Genomic DNA, 23,331 nt, shown 5'->3' on the forward strand with positions numbered 1-23,331 from the left:
TATTTCTTTATTAAAGCTATGTTATCATTTTATACTATGAATGAGTTTACGTAAGTTCTTTTATACGCTAATGGTGCCTTTTAGAGAGGGGTCAGCAATTTTTAATGATACGGTTCAGAAAATTACAAAAAAAAATTTTAAAAATATAATAGAACGGATAAATAAAATAATAGCTATTTATCGCATCGTATTATTGTACGCTTTCTGCGGATTATAAAATGAAAATTTATTAGATTAAATCTTAAGTAGAAAATTGTCTAAAATACGATACATGATTTTTTAGTTATGCTCAGAACCTGTTCTAATCCAGCGGATATTAATTGGTTTATATAAGAAGAGTAAAATATTTAAAATCTATTTTACCCCGTTCTCTACAACTAAATCAAATTAAACCATATGACTAAATGTAATTATCTGTATTGTACAAAAAAAATTATGTGGGGAGGGTAGGGGGGTTACGAAGTTGGGTAAGCTGCTTTTTAAATCCTTTTTATAGACTATTGATTTATTTAAATCAGTATAAAATAGCATGCTATGCGTCTATTTATGCTTTAAAATTATTTATTTTTATCGAATTATAATGTATTCAATAAAAAAAACTACAATTAAATTATTAGATATATGTTTAGTGCGTACAATGGATGACATTTTAAAATTGGCGCGAAACGGAACAAAATGGTGCGGAAAAAAAACAAAATGGCGCTAAATTTAAGAAATTGAGAAGTTTTAAAAATAAATCATTTTAAAGCATAAAATTGTTACTCAGTTATTTATAAAGAATTGAATATGCTGCACTTTTTAATTATTTATATTATTGTAATATGTTTATTTGTATTATAATAATATAAATTTATTATAGTAATTATGATATTACGGCGAGGTTGGGTGATTTTATTGCAACAATTTCTGATATTTCTAATGATAAAAAACACGAGCATGGATATTTTCAAGATGAATGTGATATGATATTTAGAGCAAAAAAGTCCAGACAAAGATTTTAGTTAAGAACAAAAAAAAGACACGTTTATTTATTAAAAATAAAAAAAGAAAAATTTACAGTTAAAAAATTGATTCAAGGTCTTTGTCCATAATTTCTGTGCTTCTGAAATATGTTCAAATGCCAACAAAAAAAGAAGCTCTAAAAATACCAGAAATTGATGTGTTTAAAAATACCATCCAAGCCGCATTTTCATTTTTAACCTTTTTTGTACGTTATTATTTTTTCCTTTTTTAATTTTATTGTCACATTTATTAAACCCGGTTTTTTAATTAATTTACATTTTTCTTTACTCCAAACAATTTTAAAGAAAATATAACATAAAAAATACAATTTTTAAAGTCATTGAAATGTGATTTTTGGCGGATTGATTTAAACACAGGCGAGTTTATTTGTTTATTTTGTGTTGAATCAATTTTTAAGTTTTAGTCAGAGTTAGGTTAGGTTAGTTCAATTGGTTAGAAACACATTATTTGTATTTTTATGTTATATTTGCTTAAAAATTAAAATTCCATAAAAAAAATCCACAGAAACTTTTCATGCAAAAATTAAATAAATTTTTTCAAATTATTTTTGTGTATTTTTTAGAGTTGACAATCCGAAATCCGTTCAATTTTTGGACAATTTTTAAATCCAGAATCCGAATTCGCAATCTGTTATTTTAACAGCTGATTCGGATTGGTAATTGTTAGGCTAAAATTAGCGGCTTTGGTTTTTTTGGTCCAAATATATATTTTAATTTTTAACAAAGTTAGGTTAGGTTGAGTAAGGGTAAGAAAATGGCCGCTGTAGGATCTAGTAAAAATAGGAGAAAAGCTACTGTGAATTTATGAAAAAAAACGCAGTACCCGATAAAATTAAATCTTTAAATTTATTTTTAGAAAGGCCTTTTAAAATATTGCTAGAATCCGTAATCCGCCAAAAAAAAAATTATTTTTGGGCGGATTTTTGTAAGAATCCGAATCCGGTCCAAAAATTGGACGGATTGCCAATCCTAGTATTTTTTTGCTTGAATCTTACACCAGATTATCATGTACTCCCAATATTCCAAACGTACTCATGGAGTCATCATTGTATCTAAAACGTGTACTCAAGTAACCTTTAAAAAGTCTTGGAGAAACGCAATTTTCTTTTATAAGGGGATAAAAAGATTGGCATGTTGCAAAGCAGATATTCAGTTGTCACATGAAAAGAGAATCTTCACTGAAAATATCGACTGTCTATATTCAATAGCAGCTGATAAAATTACAAATCCCCCAAAATGTTACGGAACGAACAATTAGAAGGTTGAATTCTACAAGTTGATTCTCGTCTAGGGGAGGCAAATATAGGCCTAGAACTACCCTAATACTCTAATCCAATAATAAAATCAGGGTTCGGAAGCCTCAGCCTCAGCCACCATCAGCCGCGCGGCTTACGAGAAGCCTCAAAATCAGCCGCGCGGCTTCCTCAGCCACCCAATAAGCCTCAGCCTTAGTCGCAGCCGCGCGGCTTAAAGAAAACATAAGCCACTGTAAGCCTCAGCCGCATTCAGCCACTGTAAGCCTCAGCCACAAAACTCCAATTCAGCCACATTAAGCCTCAGCCGCACTAAGCCTCATTCAGCCAACGCCCTTCTAAGCCTCAGCCGCAATCAGCCGCGCGGCTTATAGTTGGAGAAGCCTCAGCCACACTCAGCCGCGCGGCTGTTAATGATTTGAAGCATCAGCCGCACTCAGCCGCGCGGTTTCAAGAAAGCCGCAGCTGCAAAGTTATGATTATGCCGCAGCCGCAGCCGCGCGGCTTGATATTTATAAGCCGCAGCCTCAGCCGCAGCTTAATTTTTTTAATTCAGCCGCAGCTTTGACACAGCCGCGCGGCTGAGATATTGTAAGCCCCAGCCGCAGGTGCTAAATCAGTACAAGCCTAAGCCGTCAATTCAGCCGCGGGGCTTAATTTTCATTTCATTTTGTCTGTCTGAAGCTTAAGATCTCAGCAACCACTGAACTGACAAGGTTGTCCTTCTCAGAAAATATATATATGGTCATTGGATGGTTTTGAGCTAATTTTGGGGTGGGGGTCAGACATTTCCATCGCCCAAAAATAATTTCTTAAAATGTTTTTTTTTTAAATGTTATACTTTTAATTTTTTTTCTCGTATTCATTCGAATCCGGTGGATAGGAACCGGTTCTCATCCATACTAAAAAACTATGTCTAGCATCGTATTATATCCAGCTTTCTACGAATATAAAAATGTACAATCATAAGATAAAAACCAGTTTTTTTAGCCCGTGCCTTCGGCACCTCGGGGCTAAAAAACTGGTTTTAATATTATAATTGTACATTCTATATCCGCGGAAAGCCGTTTGTAATACGATGCGAGAAATAACTATTATATTCTTTTATAAAAATTTTATCTTAAGTTTTTTTTTTAATTTCAACGTAGAAACTACCATCTCGAACAATTACTACAAAAGTTTAAACCTGTAATGTAAGAGCTCCAGTGGCGCAATCGGTTAGCGCAGGTTCTTCTAGACTGTTATGCAGGGGTTATAAGTTCGAATTTCACCAGGAGCAATACCTTTTTGAACGTTGATACTTATGAATATTATTGAATACTATTTATAGGGTAACTGCCCTACTGACGTTTGTCTAATTTTATTAGTTTTAAAAAATACAAATTTTTCAGAATTTACTTAATATTCACTATGAATTTGTATTATCTTAAATTTTTTTTTCTTATACAAGTTGCCTGTTTAGCTCAATGGTAGAGAACTCGTCTCGTAAACTAGGGACCGTGAGTTCAAACCTCACAGGGGGCAATCAACTTTTGTAATACTCAAGTTATATCGTAGCTTCTCTATATTATCTTTCCGTTTAAGTATGCAATACATGTTCTATATAATTTAGCTTCTCCTACTTAGATATTTCTTCAATTTTAAATGTATTTAATACTTTGTGGTTGATGAGAGACACTGAAAAAGTTATGCAAAAAAAAGATTTATACATATTTAATTTTTCATAGTATTTTTAAATTAATTCATCCGATTTTGTTTATTTTACAAAGATGCTTACTAAAATTTATTTATTTTCGAAACTGCAATTATTATAAAACAAGGATGACAACATCCATAAAAGCGAAGCACTAAAACGGTAGGACAAACGGACATTAACACTTGTATAGTGTCAGAACGGAATAATCATAATATAAATGTATAAGAGTCAAAGCAAAATTGTAACTAAATTTGTTAAAAAACTGCTTGATTCAGGATAATGTTTATGGACATACTTACATTTTTAGGACTTGTTTATAGAGTTGCTTTGCTTATTACATTATACTTTGTCGTCCCAGAAATCAATATACCAAAAATCAGATCAATCAGATGATTAGATCACATAAAATTTTGTTGTTAAAAAAGTAAAAAAATCAATATGTTTAAAATGGAGGTACGGACATTTTGGTGATGATTATAGTGTTGATACGCTTTCTAAATCGTACCTAACTTTTTAAGGAATCACAATGCAAAATTTGAAATCGATATGACAATTCTAACATGCCTAAATTAACGAAAAAAGCTATCCGTGATGGACGGACGGACGGACGGACCGACCCTAATTATAGAAAAGCTTCGCTTTTAAAAATGTTTCTTTATCTTTATCATTATGTTATACAATTTCTGAATTTATAAGCAATACATGAATCGATATATTATTGCTTTGATGTTGTCCATATTTTCCTGTACTCTGATAAAGAAATAATCTCAGCTGGCTAAAATAACAATAACCCCCATACACCTCCTTTAATCCATCTCTCCCCTCTTATGGGATATATAAATGAACTGGCCAATAAATGAGGTCCATAATTTTATCAACAAATTTTCTTTTTTTTATATATCCACATATTCTATTAAATAAAGTGGTAATATGAAGCTTCTTATTGATCCAGGGAAGATTTATAATTTTTTGGGGAAATGTATCTTTTCCCTCCCAAAAAAAGATGACCCTCAAAATAAATTATTTTTGCTTCCCTTAAGTTTTCCTAGAGGTTTTAGGGGCGCAGCCACTAGTATCCTTTAACCATTAACTAATTACATATTAAAACAGGTTTTAAAAGTATGTACATAAGAGTTATACCTATGAAATTTAGCACCCAATAATTTATTATAATTGTAATATTTAGACCTAAATTTTTCTTCAAAATTTCTTTTCACCTTTGGTCTAGGGGTTAGTGTGGCAGTCTTGTGTTGGAAAGGTTCTTGGTCCAATTCCACCAAGAATTGAATGTGATTAAAGTTTTTATTCTGCTATGGACAATGGACAATTATTTGGTGTTTCCTCTCATTTATAGTTATTTTCCTCTCAAGTTGAAAAAAGTTTATAAAAGGAGGGTGGATATAATGTGTAAAAAAAGATTAGAGGAGATTTGTTCTAGGTAAACTTACTTTATTTGTAATATTATTAACTAAATTTTATTATTAATTGCTTTACACCTATGGTCTAAGGGTTAGTGCACCATCATGTGTCAGAAATGTTTTGGGTTCAATTCCACCAAGAATTATATATGATTATTTTTAAAACCTTGTATAAAGTATGAAGAGTTATTTTGTCTGTAGATTAAGAATTCGATAACTACTGAACTAATTGAATTCTCTTGTTAAATTGCCTTTTCCAAGTTTTTGAATTTTTTAAAAAAACTAAAATTAAAACTGGTGGGTGCTCAACCAAACTCCCCCCCCCTCTTTTCCCATCAATAATTAATAAAAGTCACCCTTCATCCCCCCAAATTTTTTTTTCTTCTGGGATTCGAACCCGGATGATAGATGGTTCAAAGATGTTACCGTACCAAAAAGTTATCAGAGCTTCAATATTTCAAAATGAAAATTTGTCTTATTTTTAGATCAATAAGTATTATGATGTCTGTTTGTTTGTCTGTCTGTTTGTTTGTCTGTCTATCTGTTTGTACTACAGGATCTCGCTAACTACTAAACCGATATGGTGCTCCTATTCAGGGTAGTTTCTTATAGGTTCTGGGAAGATTTACAACTATTTTGGGGGAGGGTACCATCACACTACCAGAAAAAAATTGCCTTAGAATAGTTATTTCTTTCATCGTATTATAAACCGCTTTCCGCTTTTATATAGAATGTACAATTATAAGATTAAAACTAGTTTTAATCTTATGATTGTACATTTCTATATTCGTAGAAAGCTGGATATAATACGATGATAGACATAGTTTTTTCGTATGGATGAGAACCGGTTCCTATCCACCGGATTCGAATGAATATGAGAATAGTTATTTCTCGTAACGTATTATAAACGGCTTTCCGCGGCACCTCGGGGCTAAAAAAAGTAGTTTTAATCTTATAATTGTACATTTCTATATTCGTAGAAAACTGGATATAATACGATATATGGATGAGAACCGGTTCCTATCCACCGGAATGTAATGAATACGAGAATAGTTATTTCTCGCATCGTATTATAAACGGCTTTCCGCGGATATAGAATGTACAATTAAAAGATTAAAACTAGTTTTTTTAGCCCCGAGGTGCCGGAGGCACCGGCTAAAAAAGCTGGTTTTAATCTTTTGATTGTACATTTTTATATTCGTAGAAAGTTGTATATAATACGATGCTAGACATGGTTTTTTCGTATGGATGAGAACCGGTTCCTATCCACCGGATTCGAATGAATATGAGAAAAAAAATTAATCTCCACCCCAAAATTAAAAATGGGATTTAATCACCCTACCCCCCAAAAATTATTTTAATTCAGTTCTTCTTTTTCTTATGTGACATAAAAAGTTTGTCATAAAAATTATTTTATGACAAATGCATTTATTGCTAGTGTACATATGATAAGCATTTTAAAGACAATTATTTTTAAGACAAATGTAACCTGCGTACCATGGCTCAACATATAGCGCATCTGCTTGTCATCATGGAGGTAATAGGTTCGAATCTTGGCCAGACACTGCATTAAAACTGAAGACGTTAAATGGTTCCTACTGCTGCTATGCCAGGTGTGCAACATGTAAAGTTGGAGTAGGCGGATTTCCTTGGCTCTTAAACATGCGTAACTCATTACCATAGGACTTTCCGGCAGGTAGTTGGTTGCTGGAAAGATGTCACTTGAATTAATACAGAAAAGGAAAGAATGGTTTCCCTTAGTTATCCAGGGTTCAACTAGTAGCGCATCTGCTTGTCATCAGGGAGGTAATAGGTTCAAATCTTGGCATTATAACTGAAGACATTAAATGGTTCCTACTGCTGCTATGCCAGGTGTACTACATGTAAAGTTGGAGTAGGAGGATTTCCTTGGCTCATAACTATAAAACTTTCAGGCAGGTAGTTCAATAAAAAAAAGTTGGTTGCTGGATAGATGTCACTTAAACTAATACAGAAAAGTAAAGAATTGGTTCCCCTTAGTTATCCAGGGTTCAATTAGTAGCGCATTTGCTTGTCATCAGGGAGGTAATAGGTTTGAATCTCAGCGTTATAACTGAAGACATTAATTGGTTCCTAGGTGCTAGATGTGCAACATAAAAAGTTAGAGTAGGAGGAATTCCTTGGCTCATAAACAGGCGCAAAGGAAAGATATAATCCCCTTAGTCATCCAAGGTTATTGGATCTTAAGTTAATGTCATAGAAACCCTCAACTGTGGCTCAACATGTATAAAACTTTGAGTACCAAAATAAATTTTTGTGTATTAGTAAAAAATTTTGGGTACCAGTATAAAACTTTGGGTACCAGTATGCAACTTTGGGTACCAGTATAAAACTTTGGGTACCAGTATAAAACTTTGGGTACCAGTATAAAACTTTGGGTACCAGAATAAATTTTTGGCTATTAGTATAAAATTTTGGCTACTAGTATAAAACTTTGGGTACCAGTATAAAACTTTGGGTACCCGTATAAAACTTAAGGTACCAGTATAAAATTTTGGGTACCAGTATAAAACTTTGGGTACCAGAATAAAACTTTGGGTACAAGTATAAAATTTTGGGTACCAGTATAAAACTTTGGGTACCAGTATAAAACTTTGAGTCCAGTATAAAACTTTTGGTACCAGTATAAAACTTTGGATACCAGAATAATATTTGAGTATGAGTCTAAATTTTTCGGTACCAGTATAAAACTTTGGGTACCAGACTAAACTTTGGGTACCAGTGTAAAACTTTGGGTACCAGTATAAAACTTTGGGTACCAGTATAAAACTTTGGGTTCCAGTATAAAACTTTTGGTACTAGTATAAAACTTTGGGTACCAGAATAAAATTTGAGTATGATTCTAAATTTTTGGGTACTAGTATAAAACTTTGGGTACCAGACTAAAACTTTGGGTACCAGTGTAAAACTTAGAGTACCAGTATAAAACTTTGGGTACTAGTTTAAAACTTTGGGTACTAGTTTAAAACTTTGGGTACTAGTTTAAAACTTTGGGTACCAGTATAATATTTGGGTACTAATTCTAAATCAAACATTTGAAAAAATCCTGCTGTCCTCCCCCCTCTTCCCTCCACTCCCATTCTCACAACCCCTAACCACCCTCAACTCTCCAAAAAATGTCCTAGAATGCATTTAAAAAATCCAATTTAGCCGAAGCCTCAGCTGCAAAGCTTATTTTATAATCAGCCATAAGATCAGCCTCAAGGCTTAATATTGTATTCAGCCGCAGCCGCATTCAGCTGCGCGGCTGAATTTAATTCAGCCACAGCCTCAGCCGCACGGCTTTCAGTAAGCCGCAGCCTCAGAATCAGCCGCGAGGCTTAATTATGTAATCAGCCACTCTCAGCCTCAGCCTCACTCAGCCGCGCGGCTTAATTTTCCAATCAGCCACTGTAAGCCGCAGCTGCTCTGAGCCGCGCGGCTTTCAGTAAGCCGCAGCCTCAGCCACAAATCCTTCAGCCACTGTAAGCCTCAGCCACCCTCAGCCACTGTAAGCCTCAGCCGCTAGAAGCCTCAGCCACAAAATTCCAATTAAGCCACTGTAAGCCTCAGCCACCCCAATTCTTATTAAGCCTCAGCCGCATTCAGCCGCAGCCACTCTCAGCGGCACTAAGCCTCAGCCACTCTCAGCCTCAGCCACTTCCATAACTATAAGCCTCAGCCACGTCAGCCGCAGCCGCAAATTAGGATTCAGCCGCAGCCGCGCGGCTGATAGCGCGGCTTCCGAACCTGAATAAAATAGCCAAGAGTCATGTGAAGCTTCCATGAAATGGAAAACTCAATTGGTTCAGTAGTTATTTAAATCTTAAACTTCAGACAAAAATAACTTTAATATGATATAGTTTTCAATTAAAACACCATATTTCATTTTATTTATAGATTCCTTTTTTTAGAATTTTTCCTTAAGTAATTTTGGCAAAGTGTAAAAGCTGTAATTTTATGTCTATAAATATGGTTTCTCTCAAGGAGGAAGGAGAGATTGGGCTCTGTTTATTACAATAGTCCCCAAAGTTTTACAATAACGTTTTCTTATTCGTAACCTCAACACCTTTGGGAATATAGATTTTTGTATGATTGTTTTATTATTAAAATATTCAAATTTGTCAGGGACCTCAAGGGATAAGAAAAATTGAGGTAAATAAATCTTTAATTCCTAAATTCTTTGCATAAAGATGAGAAAAAAAAGATGAATTTTGATTGGTTGGTTTATTGTTGAGTAGTCGAGTGTCCAAACGTTCAAATCGCTAATTGTAATCTGCAGAAGTGGTAAATTTGTGTGTTAACAATGGGGATGTACATCAATTTATCAGCTATTGTCTTATCTCTTTAAATCTCTGGATTTTGTGTTAAATACAAAATATTCAATATTTTCAGGGATCTTAAGGGATGAGAAAAATTGAGGTATATAAATCTTTAACTCCTAAAGTCTGCGTAAATTTCTGGCTTTGGTGACTGTTAAAACTTTGAAGGTGGGGGAGGATAGAAGGGTTTAAAACCCGCTTTTTCTCCCCCCCCCCCTTCCTGCAATATTTGGGCTCAAAGAATGGATATAAAATACGTGGATATTGTGACAGAGGCTTTTTGTGGTCAATTTAGGTTGCTTATATAGTCCTAAGATATTGATGAATACGTTTCTCCATGGTCATAAGGGGGAGGGGGAGATATCATTATATTAGCCAGCTGTTAGAAACATTTAATCAGGGTATGTGAGAATCTCTCACAATATCCACGTATTCTATTATCCATTGCTCGAAGCTATGTCTTTATTATTATTTAACCTTTAACTAGGACAACAAAGTTCTTAAGTAGCGCAGCAATAAAACAAAAATGTTGTGTTGTGTAGAATAATATTAAACTTATGATTCAAAATAAGATTAATTTCTGCTAGATTAGAATCCTTTTGGAGCCGTATTGAAAATGCATAAATCAAATAATATTATAGATAATTTTTATACAAAAAAAGCAAAAAATAAATTTCATTTAAAAAGAAAATATAAACTTTTGCATATTATTACCTGCGGAAAATTGCCTATAATACGATATTTTAAGTAACTATTGTTTGTAAAAAAATTATTAAAAAGAATACAAATTTTAGAGGTGCTGTGCTTCAAAACTATTTGGAAAAAATGGTCAGACAAACGGTCGATATTTAAATGGGGATTAACAAAAGAAGAATTTACTAATTTCTTATTTGTATACAAAATGATTAAATTGGCTACATCCGAAAGCAGCGAAACTCTAATAGCTTTTGAGTAACTCCCTAATAAATCAAATATCCTTTATTGCATTACAGATGGACCAACGGACCAAGTGAGTTAGAATAGATGCTCATCAGTCATAGAAATTAACATTAAATATACCTCTTATCTCTCATTACCTCTGTTAGGACGGGCGGACAGAAAAATTTGGATATTGCAGGGAGTAAGGGAGGGGACAATGAGAAATTAATAAAATTTAAGAGTTTTCAAAGAAAGGCCATGAAATCCAGATTAATCTAGAAAATTTGGAGGAAATGGTAAAGGGTGTGTTAATGAAATTTAGAAAACTATAAAACAAGAAAAAAAGCAATCATTTGAAAATTAGATTACCAGTTTATCAGACTGGCGCAACCATTCTGTAATTAATTACTAGAAAAATCTCTCTGGAACTCGTTTAACCCATGTTTCTAGATTTTAAATGCCACTATACACAAGAGTTAAATTTAGGTTGTTAGATTAGGGTTCTTAGATTGTTTATTACACAAATATCACAATAAAGTTTTTATCTATGAAATGATATTTTTTGGAGAATTTTTTTTTAAACCAACCATATCATAACAAATTGATACTCGTCTGCTATATTTAAAACTAACACAGCGAGTAGTGGCATTTGTACCCAAAACTCAGTCAGAAACTGCTAAATTCTTGCACATTCCATTTAAGCCAGCTCCAAAGTCTGAGACTCCTAAAAATTGAATATTCAATCCATTGTCCCCTCCCTTACTCCCTGGGATATTGAAAACCTATACATGATGAATAAATATATACATTTAAACACCAAAACATTCCCCCTATTTCTACCATTTTTGCCATATCCTTTTATATAAAGTAGTAATGTTTTCTAGTCTAAAACATAAGACTAAAGATTTCAATAACTACTGAACTGTTTGAGTTCTCCCTTTTTAAGAAAACTTTCCATAGATCCTAGGATGGTTCACAACTATTTATTTTTGTTATTCAAGAAAGTTTAGGGCCATTAGACGGTGAAACGTTTTCACATTGCGAGTCAAAGCGTGGTAAAACATTTTAGTAAATATTTTGTCAAATAATCCTTTTTTAGTTTCTAAGCTACTCTATGTGTATGTGTGTGTGTGTATGTTTGTCAATTTTTAGTTTAGTAAATATTTTTTTTTCTCAACGTTTGAAGGTATGTTTTGCTTATTGATTTTAAAAGAACTGCTTCGCTCCTATTCATCCTTGTTTGAAGATTAATGTTTGAATCATCTTACTATTTACCCCCCTTGGTAACATAAAGATTAACATTGCGTATGACCGCGTATGACTTTGATGAACAGCATTTTATTACTGATCACCAGAATCTGATTTTACTGATAAAATGTACAAATTCTAAGGGTAGAAGAAATGGTCAATTACAAATAAAAAAGTTTTCTTCTTATTCTATTCTATACCTATATGAGCGATTACTTTTTCTGTTTTTTACCTTATGAATTATTTTCGACAGATTTTTTATAAAACGGCTTGCTTTATTGCATCAAGATCCATGACAGATCTATATAGGAAATAAACGTCTATATATGAGCTCGAGTCTTCCAATGGTAAAATGGTTAATACTCATAGTGGTCCAATAATCCATAATAAACTCTCATTGACCAGAACAATAAGACCCATTATTTTACTCTATGAAGAATAAATTCATTTCTTTTATTTCATGTTGCTATTTGAATTATATTAAAGTACTAAATTTCTATTCATAAAAAAGAAAATTTAAATTTCTAAAATAGTAAATCAAAGAAAACTTAGTTTTAAAATAATTTGATACTAGCGACGCGTCCAGATATTAAACTAAAATTTAACATTTAAATAAACATTTTAACCCTTTCAGGACGATAATTTGAAACAAAAAAATATTAGGATCCCAAAATATTTTAAAGAAAGAGAGACAAAATTATAAATTCGGTTTTAAATAAAAATAATGAAATAAAAAGACGGAAGGAAAGGGAAGTGAGAGAGAGGGACATTTAATCTTTAAAAAATGATGAAAAAACGAATATTTAGGGATAGGACATTGGAAGAAAAAGATTAATATTCAATCTAGCCTATAGCGGTATAATTTTAGAACGCCACCTCTAGTCCTTTTATAAAAGTAACAGAATCTTTGTCTGTCTGTACCGAAGGATCTCACTGTCCGCACAACCGATATTGTTCTCCTTTATAATGAAGCTTCTCTCAAGTGCTGGGAAGGTTTATAACTCTATTTTTTTAGAGGGGGGGGGGGGATTTTACTTTAACTTTTTGAAACCAAGATAAAGTGCCCCTTGAGGCGTTATTAATTTAGGCGTGTTAAAATTAAAGTCAGGGATCTAAAGGGATAAGACAATACATCCACAGTAATTACATACTTAATTATCCCTTGTGTAGTTTAAAAGCATTGGTTGTAATTTTGTAAATCGAAATATTATAAAAATACCTAAAAATTTGAGCCAGCGAATAAGATAATGTGTCATTAGAGTAAAACACTAGAAAGAGAAAGGGTTAGATAACATTATTTCCCTATCGCAAAGACCTTGTGTCGACTCTCAATTGGGTCTCTGAAAATCAACCAATGGTAACAGGAATATTAACACAAGTAGCAGAAAACAATTTGCTAGCAGACGAAAAAGGTCATTGAAAAAGGGTGGGAGGTAGTTATTTATAAATTTATACTATAGATCTGTTAATGTGTTAATAAAACTTTGGGTACTGGATCTTTAAATACTTTCGTGGTGCGCAAAATCGGGGCGATCCAGTTCTACCCGGTTTGGCGTGGCAATGAAACTCGCCACTGGGCGCGCTGGTTCGCCCATTCCATTTTGATTTAAAGATTGAAATCTAATAATATCTAGGTGCGCCGAACTGGATCGCCCCGATTTAGCGCACCACTAAACGATTTAAAGATCCAGCTCAGTGTAATTTTCAGCCAAATGTTCCCTCCCTTCCTCCCTGATTACAGCTGATTTATTTATCATTATGCCCCAATTAAAAGTTCAGAGTGGTCAGATATTTAAATCAGGGATCTAAAGGGATAAGACAATGTCCGATAAATTGATGTATATACATATATTACTTTGAAGCCGGCTGTGAAAAAAAGTGGCTTCGAAAAAGAGAGAATATATGCTATTAAGTAAAATTTCTTAGTATTTATATAGTAAAACTCCATATATAAAATTGCAGCCGGCTTCAAGATTTTTTGAAATTTTAGTGATTTTTTCACATATATTTTTTCAATAAATTCCTTTGATTAATTACCATTCTCAGATTTCGAGGAAAATGAAATTTTTTTTAAATAAGGGAAAATCAATAAAAATAAATTTTTTAAATTATTAAGTTAAAAAATCACTAAACTTGTCATGATCGCTTCTAGTTTAGTTGGAGTTTACCTAAAATGAATCTTTGAACCATTAAACCTAACTTTCTTGTTTATTGACCAATTTCAACCAATTTTTTTTCTTTCACCTGGATATTCATTGGAGATTCCAAATTTTATATCGTACTTTACCTAAAATGACTATTTGAACCATTAAATCCAACTTTCTTGTTTATTTACCAATTTCAACTAATTTTTTTCCTTTCACCTGGATATTAATTGGAGATTACAAATCTGATATCGTAGTTTACCTAGAATGACTCTCTGAACCACTAAACTCAAATTCCTTGTTTATGGACTGATTTCACCAAAATTTTCTATCTTTCTATCTATATATCTATCTATCTATCTATCTAACGGACTATCTATATATCTATCTATCTATCTAACGGACTATCTATCTATCTAACGAACTATCTATCTATCTAACGGACTATCTATCTATCTATCTATCTATCTAACGGACTATCTATCTATCTAACGAACTATCTATCTATCTAACGGACTATCTATCTATCTAACGAACTATCTATCTATCTAACGGACTATCTATCTATCTATCTAACGAACTATCTATCTATCTATCTAGCGAACTATCTATCAATCTAACGGACTATCTATCTATCTAACGGACTATCTATTTATCTATCTATCTATCTAACGGACTATCTATCTATCTATCTAACGGACTATCTATCTATCTATCTAACAGACTATCTATCTATCTATCTATCTATCTATCTAGCTAGCTTACTAACTATCTATTTATCCATCAAACGGACTATCTATCTATCTTTCTATGTATCTATATTTCGATTTTTCTATCTCTCACAGCCCCCGGGATAATTGTAAAATGCTAAATCTTTTTAAGAAAGTAACATATGTCTGTTAGTGTGTAGCATAAGATCTTGATAACTGCTGAACCAATATAAGTTTAATAAGTTAATAAGAAATTGAAAGTAAGATATTTAACAAATTGTTGTTTTAAACTCAAATATTTATTGTCAAGTGTCCCTTCATAACTACAAAACTTCTAGCTGTTGTAAAGTAATAAAAAGGGTACATTGAAAAAAAAATATTTTGGTTTCTTGTGTTATAGACAGAACATGGAAAGGCTAAGTGCTAACGCATAAAGAAATAATTGCTAAAGTGGGTATGTAAAAACATAGGAGTGAAGCAAAAAGTTGTGTACGTTTGTGCTGTTTTGTCAACCACACTGTTTTAAAGTTTTAAATACACACAACAAATGTCAAGTTTAATCGTCCAATGTTTCCTGTTACCCAATCATAAGGAAAAAGGATAAGAGGATGAATACTCACCCCTTTTTCATGGTAAAATACTACTTCCCCATCCCTAAATTTAGAAGCAGACGAAAATCAAAAACCGCCCAGGGCTTTTTGTAAGTCAATCATAAATAATAATGTGAATAAAAAGAAAAGCGATATTTAGCAAACAGCCGTGGGCGGTCAGAATCAGCTGAATGTTCATTATGAAAAAAATTTCCCCCTTTTTTGAAATAGAAGGATTCATCTTTCATGAACAAATTTTTTTAAATAAAAAAAAAATTCTATGTAATTTTTAATTAAAACATTAAAATGAAAATATCTAATCTAATATTCTTGCCCTAAATATGGAAATAGTAAAAAGTAAAAAAATATTTTTTTTAATAATTTTTAATCCTCCCATTTGAAAAGTAGTGGAATAGCAATAAATTTTAGCGCGGCAACAGCGCTGAGTAGGCCTCTAGGCCCACTGCCTATTTTCGTCTTCTTTTTATTATTATTTGATTCTTTATTTGTCTTTATCATTTACATACAAAGATTACATTTAAAGTTTATCAATATTATTTTAAAAGTCATTCACAATATTCAAAAATAAATGGATAAAAATTATTTATGTACACATATATTAACCCTTACAGATCGGGCCCCAATTCCCAACCTAATAGATCGGGGGGGGGGTCATATTGACCCCCCCCTCTATCTCAGCTTCTGTTACAGATAAAGACGTAAAATTTTTTTCTGGTGGTTCATGTGTAGTTTTAGAGAAAATTACTTTTTCTAGTCATAGCAGTCAGGCCGCTCCTTAGCCGCTTTTTAGCGGCCAGCCGCTAAATTTTAAAACAGCTGTAGAGCGGCCAATTTTGCAGCTAGGATGACAAAATTTTAGGACGAACTTTTATTTTTCATAACAAAAAAAATACTTTTTCTGATCATCGCCGAGAAACGGCAAATAACGGAAACCGCCATTTTCGGCGGTTACGGCGGTAAAACGGCGGTTGGCGGCACCAATTAATATTTTTATCTGTTTACTGTTGCTCAAGGATTTACCAAAAAAAATTATAGGTCTCTAGCTGTAATAGAAGCCACGATATTCATGATATATGTCTGTAGTAAAAGCCGGACAAAAATCGGTCATAAAGTTGGTCAGGGTGCGGTCAAACGGTCATAACACCACTTTTCTCATAAGGTCAGTATTCACCAAAAAAAATTTAGGTTTCTACCTTATACACAAAAGTCATAATGTAGAAATTAAGATTTATTTAGAATTTTTTTTAAATTTTTGTACTACCCAACCGACTTTGACCGGACACCACGACCGACACAGACCAGATATCCTAATAAAATCAACTCTTGCCGACGTATAATTACTAAACTTAAAAAGTCATGAAGTCACAACTCTCTATCTCACCTACAAAAAAAATGACATTGAAAAAACTAGAGGGGGGGGTCAATATGACCCCCCCCCCGATCTGTAAGGGTTAAAGAATATCATATCAAAAATACATTGGTTATAAGAAAAGATTTTTACATACTGTGACATTCCCTTTGTTCAGTCATAATTTACGTCTTCATAAAATAATAATGGATCACATTTAAGATGTGATTAGCAAAATGAATAAGTAAGGGAGGGGCATGGACAGTTTTATTAACACTGTTAGGTACAAGGGTCGCCAGAGGATGACTGGTCCCTTACCTTGTTATTGCCCCTTTAATTTAAGTCAGACATCCTGTGGTATTCCCTGAGCCCAGTCATCAATAAAGCCTCAAAGAAATAGTGTATCACATATAAGATGTGCTTGGCAGACTGAATTAAGATGAGTGGGGCAAGGACAGGTATTCTGATAGTAGACAGCTCTGACCCTGTTAGGTTTAAGAGTCGCCAGAGGATTAATGAAGGATCATTATCGACTGGTCCCTTACCTAGGTATTTACCCTGTATAGCATACTTGAGCTGAATAATTTTCGTCTTCTAGTTGCTTCGATTCCTCTCTTTTATTTTTTTCTCTATGTACCCAATAAAAAATATTCTTACACAAAAGTGTTTCTTATAATAATAGAAATATCTATAAATATTTCTATCAAATATTATTTTCAAGGAATCTTAATGATGTCATTGGGTGGTTTTGATTACTGCCTTCCCACTCCATTAGACCTTTGTCTGAAAGTCTTAACTATGCATGGCAATGATACAAATGTATGTTTAATTCAACAATTATATGCTTAAGAAAGTAAATGTATTATACTAAAGTAAATGTTTCCCTATCCCTTCTAAAAACATATCTTTAACTATTTTTCATATATGAAAAACTTTTCAAAATAAATAAAAATCAAAATTTAAATAAATACAAAAAAATGAGTATTATGCTTTAATTAATTTACGTGGGATAAAAGGTCATACAAACATTTCACACACTCCCCGTGGGGCTAAAATATATTCATGGATGAAGTTAACAGTAAAGTGACCAGGAATAAATATCCAATACTTAGTAACAACATTTTTATTACAATTAGTTAAATTTTTAAAAATTAACATTTGAAAAGAAGAAGTATGTATCTATATTTCTGGGTAAAATAGTCTTAAACATGTTCTGGTCTAAATTAAAGATTTATGAAATAAAATATAATTTATACCTTTCTTCATAAAAATACCAAAATCTTTCTCTTGTGTTTTTTTCCTTTTTTACTGAATTATTTGAAACTAAAACACAAAATGAAACGTGTGAAAAAAGGGATAGGGAGAATAAAATAATACTCAACATTGACAAACAACATATCCAATAATGATAAACTAAATTACCCCTTCTGCACATTAAAATAAATTGTTAAAAAGTTTGATACAATCATATAAAAAATCAATAAAAATACCAAAGTTTTGAATCAATAAACAAATAACGTAGTTAGAAAGCTTTGGGTACCAGTGAAAATGTAGCCTATCGTCCACATCATCCCTGAAATATCAATACATGGGGCCAAAGGACATTTCCAAAAACTATATTCTAAAAATAAAGTAAAAAGTAATATAGTATCTGTATGTTTTAGCTATAAAATTTTTGTTACGTTAGAAAAATGGATTATAAAGTTTGATATCCCATTTCCAAGATATTTTGCTTCAAACAAAAAAACTTATCTAATGGGTCATAGCCAATAGAACCTGTACTTTTGAGAGATTGTGTTTAAAAAAAGCATTAAACCATTGCATGTTATAGTATACATACAAAAAAATCACATTTAATTATTATAATATAAAGTTGTATTACTGTATAATTTGTATTTATAAAACATCTAATTTTAAAATCATTTATTTATCTTTATTTTCCAGCTAAAATTGTTCTATATTTGTTAAATTTTTATTTCTATTTGAGCTTAACTTAAACATTTTTCTTATCATCCAATAATAGGATACTTTTTTTGAGGAAAAGTAGCGCAGCAACTCTACTTTATTTCAGCTTTATTCAAATAGTGGCCATACATACTCAGTACAGTCTTCCCTACATCTAGAGATTTACTTTCTTATTAAAGAAGCGCAGCTACTAAAAACTTTTGCTGCAGATACAACTATTTCCACATACCTTTGTTTATTATCTAATTATCTAAGACTAAATATATTTTTAAAAGATTAAGATCTAACTTCAAGTGAGTTATAGCCTAGATTTGCTACAATTAAATAAACTATAAGAATAGAAGTTTTGAAATTAAGGATAATTTTGAGCGTAATCACTCCTTTACCCCCCCCCCCCATTCTCTTTGGATGGTTGTGGTTCCATTCAGAAAAGACCTATAAAAGCAACAATGTGAAAGAGAACTAATGGTCCAATGGTTAGCGAGATTCTTGGTACACACAGGCAGAAAGACAAACTCACACCCATACGCACAGTCACAATGTTACTCTAATCTAATTTAAGAATAGTTACCAACAAAGTAAAATTGTTAAAAGCGAAGCTTTTCTATAATTAGGGTCGGTCCGTCCGTACGTCCGTCCGTCCGTAACAGATAGCTGTTTTTGTTAATTTAGGCATGTTAGAATTGTCCTATTTATTCCTGTAGTAGTTAGGTACGATTTAGAAAGCGTAGCAACTCTATAATCACTACCAGAATGTCCGTACGTCTATTTTAAACATGTTGATTTTTTTACTTTTTTAACAACAAACTTTTATGTGATCTAAGTATCCGATTGATCTGATTTTTGGTATACTGATTCCTGAGACAACAAAGTACAAAATCATAAGCGAAGCAACTCTATAAAAATGTAAGTATGTCCATAAACATTATCCTGTATCAAGCCGTTTTTCAACAAATTTATTTAAAATTTTTGTTCGACTCTTATTCATTTATATTCTGATAATTCAGTTCAGACACTATACAAGCATTTTGTCCTACCATTTCAGTGCTTCACCTTAATGAATGTTGTCATCCTTGTTATAGTGAAAACCTATAGAATATGCTTTGTTTCTATCTATCTATTTATTTAGCTACATGTATAACTATCTATATATCTATATTTTGGTCCAACGAAATCTCTGCTTTTGCATGGAGTTAAACATAATTGTTTGTTTTTTTAAAGGGGTAGTTGCACGAAATGCATTTAAATTTGAATTTAGTCAACTGCATAATTTTTCCGAATCAATGGTTTAAATTCACATTTATTGGGCATACATTTGAAAGAATTTCAATATTCTACCATGTAGTTTAAAAATATTAGGACTTAAAATAGTATTTTTGTGACATATGTAATTTATATAACTGGCTATACATACATTCATAAAAAACAGCATGACGACTAATTTAGTTATGTCTAATTGTTTGTTATTTTGATTTATGTCCCCAATGATGATTCACAAAATTACCCTTTCTGTAGATTAAAATTAGTGTTTGTTGAGGCAACGAATAAGAAAACATTATCAGAAAACTTTGAGGACAAACAGACAACCATCCAAAGACATTTACAAAGCTTCTTAAAAATTTTCAAGATTGAGAATAAAAACCTCACTTCTCATTTAATTTTATTAAGGAAAGCATAATTATCTTCTATTAAATTAAAAAGCTGTGATTTTTAGTGAAGATTCACTCTATACATTGTTTTTGTCTGTGCGTCTAATTTTACAACTTACTTTTTCAGTCAGTTTATTTGACTCTTTGACTGTTTGCTAAATAGTTTTATATTTTTGTACTTCGCTACTTATGGAAGTTGTCATCCTTATTAGGATGAAGGGTACGATTTCGTAAGCGTAGCTACTCTATAATCGTCAGAAAGTCCAGAAAGTCCGTCCGTATTTTTAGCTTTTTTTTGACAATAACATTTCATATGATATAAAATTATCTTATTTATCTGATTCCTATGACAACAATTTACTATGTCATAAGCAAAGCTTCTCTATTTTCTTACAATTTGTTCTAGACATTATACATCTAAATTCTGCTTTTTCAGTTTGATACTCTGCAAGTGTTCATATTTGTTAGTCCTACCATTTCAGAGCTTTGCTTTTATGGATGTTGTCATCCTTGTCCTTTAATCATTTAATCTAATATTATATTTTCAATGAAGTATAATATGATCAAAATGAATAACTATCATTTAAATTTTTTAATTGATTCACAAAATCTAATTTTAAATTCTTAAAATCATAAACATTAAATGGTAGCGGTTGCTTTCGCAAAATTCCATAAAGGTGTGTGTTTTAAGGCTTTTAAATAGAAGTAGAAATATAATATTTGGCATGCCAGTTGCTTTAATTGAGTACTAGCGGCTACGCCCCTAGAGGCCTCTAGTGGCACTTTAAATGTTTTTGTTTGTTAAAGTGTACGATAATTCTTTATGTTACAGATACCTCTTAATGTTACGTTGAAGTCTCCCAGATTTTAAGAAAATTTTCATTTTTTTTGTCATTTCTATTGGGAGGGTGGTAGTACCCTCCCCCAATTTTTTTAAAAAACTTGAATCATGAAAAGAAAACAAAGTCATTCCTAATTAGGACAGAAAGAAAGACTACTTTTGTCCTTCATCTAACAAAATCTAACTTAAAGGAACCCTGCGAGAAATATACCGATCTAACTGCTGAAAGACTGCCACAAGTAGATCCAATACCCCAAAGCCTTCAGCTTTAATAACAAAAAGTTTTAGGTATTTAAAAATGACATTTTATGTACAATGAAAATTTTAAAATATTTGTATTGCTTATGTTAAGAAATTTAAAATTAAACTACATAGCCAAGAAACAAAATTATAAGCATATTTTCATCATAAATTTAGGTTGCCAGTAACTAATTATATTTTTACAATAAAAATACCCATATTTATAGTAAAAATCATTAAAATAAATCAAGTTTAACTTACATTGTACCGTAAGTACTGTAGTATTTCCAGCCAATCAGAAGGCTGAATCAGCTCAACAACCAATCACAGGTGAGCTTGTATTTAGTTTTATTTGTTTCCGCTATGCTTTTATTGTAAAAAAAAATCAGTTACTGGCATTCTAAGTTGCTGATAAAAATAAGGTTATAATTTTGTGTCTAGGCGATATATTTTAATACTGTAATTTCTATTTTAAGCAATTGAAATCTTTCAAAAATTTCATTGTACATAAAATGTAATTTTGAAATGCCTAGAACTTTTTTGTTATTAAAGCTGAAGGCTTAGAATTTGGAATATTGGGTCTACTTGTGGCAGTCTTTAAGCAGTTAAAGCATTTATTCCTTGCAAATTCGTGCAAAACATAGCTTTTCTGTCCTTAGAATAGCAAAATCTCACAAAACATAGCTTTTTGGTCATTGACATAGCAAATTTTTTCAAAACATAGCTTTGTTGTCCTTCACATAGCAAATTCTTGCAAACCAAAGCTATTCTGTCCTTATAATAAAATCTCACAAAAAATAGCTTTTCTGTCCTTATTCTAGCAAAATCTTACAAAACTTAGCTTTTCTATCCTTAATATAGCAAATTATTGCAAAACCTAATATAGGAAATTCTTGCATAACTTAGCTTTTCTTTCCTTAATATAGCAAATTCTTGCAAAACTTAGCTTTTCTGTCCTTCACATAGCAAAACCTCACAAAACATAGCTTTTTGGCCTTTCACATAGCAAATTCTTGCAAAGCAAAGCTTTTGTGAATGACAGAAAAGCTATGTTTTGTAAGACTTTGCTATGTGAAGGACCAAAAAGCTATGTTTTGTGAGATTTTGCTATTTTAAGGACAAAAAAGCTGAGTTTTGCAAGATTTTGCTGTATTAAGGACAGAAAAGCTAAGTTTTGCAAGAATTTGCTATGTGAAAGACAGAAAAGCTACATTTTGTGATATTTTGCTATGTGAAGGACAGAAAAGCTTTGTTTTGCAAGAATTTGCTATGTGAAGGACCAAAAAGCAATGTTTTGTGAGTTTTTGCTATATAAAGGACAGAAAAGCTAAGTTTTGCAAGAAATATGCAATATTAAGGACAGAAAAGCTTAGTTTTGCAAGAATTTGCTATGTGAAGGACAGAACAGCAATGATTTGCAAGAATTTGCTATGTGAAGGACCAAAAAGCCATGTTTTGCAAGGTTTTAAGGACAGAAAAGCTATCTTTTGCAAGAATTTGCTATATTACGGTATCTTGGACAAAGTAGCTTCAGACAAAGTAGCTTCAGACAAAGTAGCTTCAGACAAAGTAGCTTCAGACAAAGTAGCTTCAGACAAAGTAGCTTCAGGACAAAGTAGCTTCAGGACATTTACTTAAGAAAAGTAGCTTCCTAAGAAAAAAAGTCTCCAATATGGCCGCAGTGCTCGGCCCCCTGGCCTGCCTAGCCGTGGGCGCTCGGCTCCCTAGCCTATATCCTAACCTAATCTAACCTATGTTAGCCTCAGAACATTTGTTTAAATAAAATATCATTAACTGATAATACATAGGTGGTTTAGAATTTCCAGGATTTTGCAAAAAGTGGTTGATAGATTTTTACAATTTTTAATATTGTTTTTACAAGTTTTAATAATGTTTTTTACAATTTTTTGGTTAGGTTAGGTTAGGTT

The sequence above is a fragment of the Acartia tonsa genome, chromosome 14 (assembly GCF_053477335.1).
Source record: "Acartia tonsa isolate MP-2025a chromosome 14, ASM5347733v1, whole genome shotgun sequence".
Lineage (NCBI taxonomy): Eukaryota > Metazoa > Arthropoda > Copepoda > Calanoida > Acartiidae > Acartia > Acartia tonsa.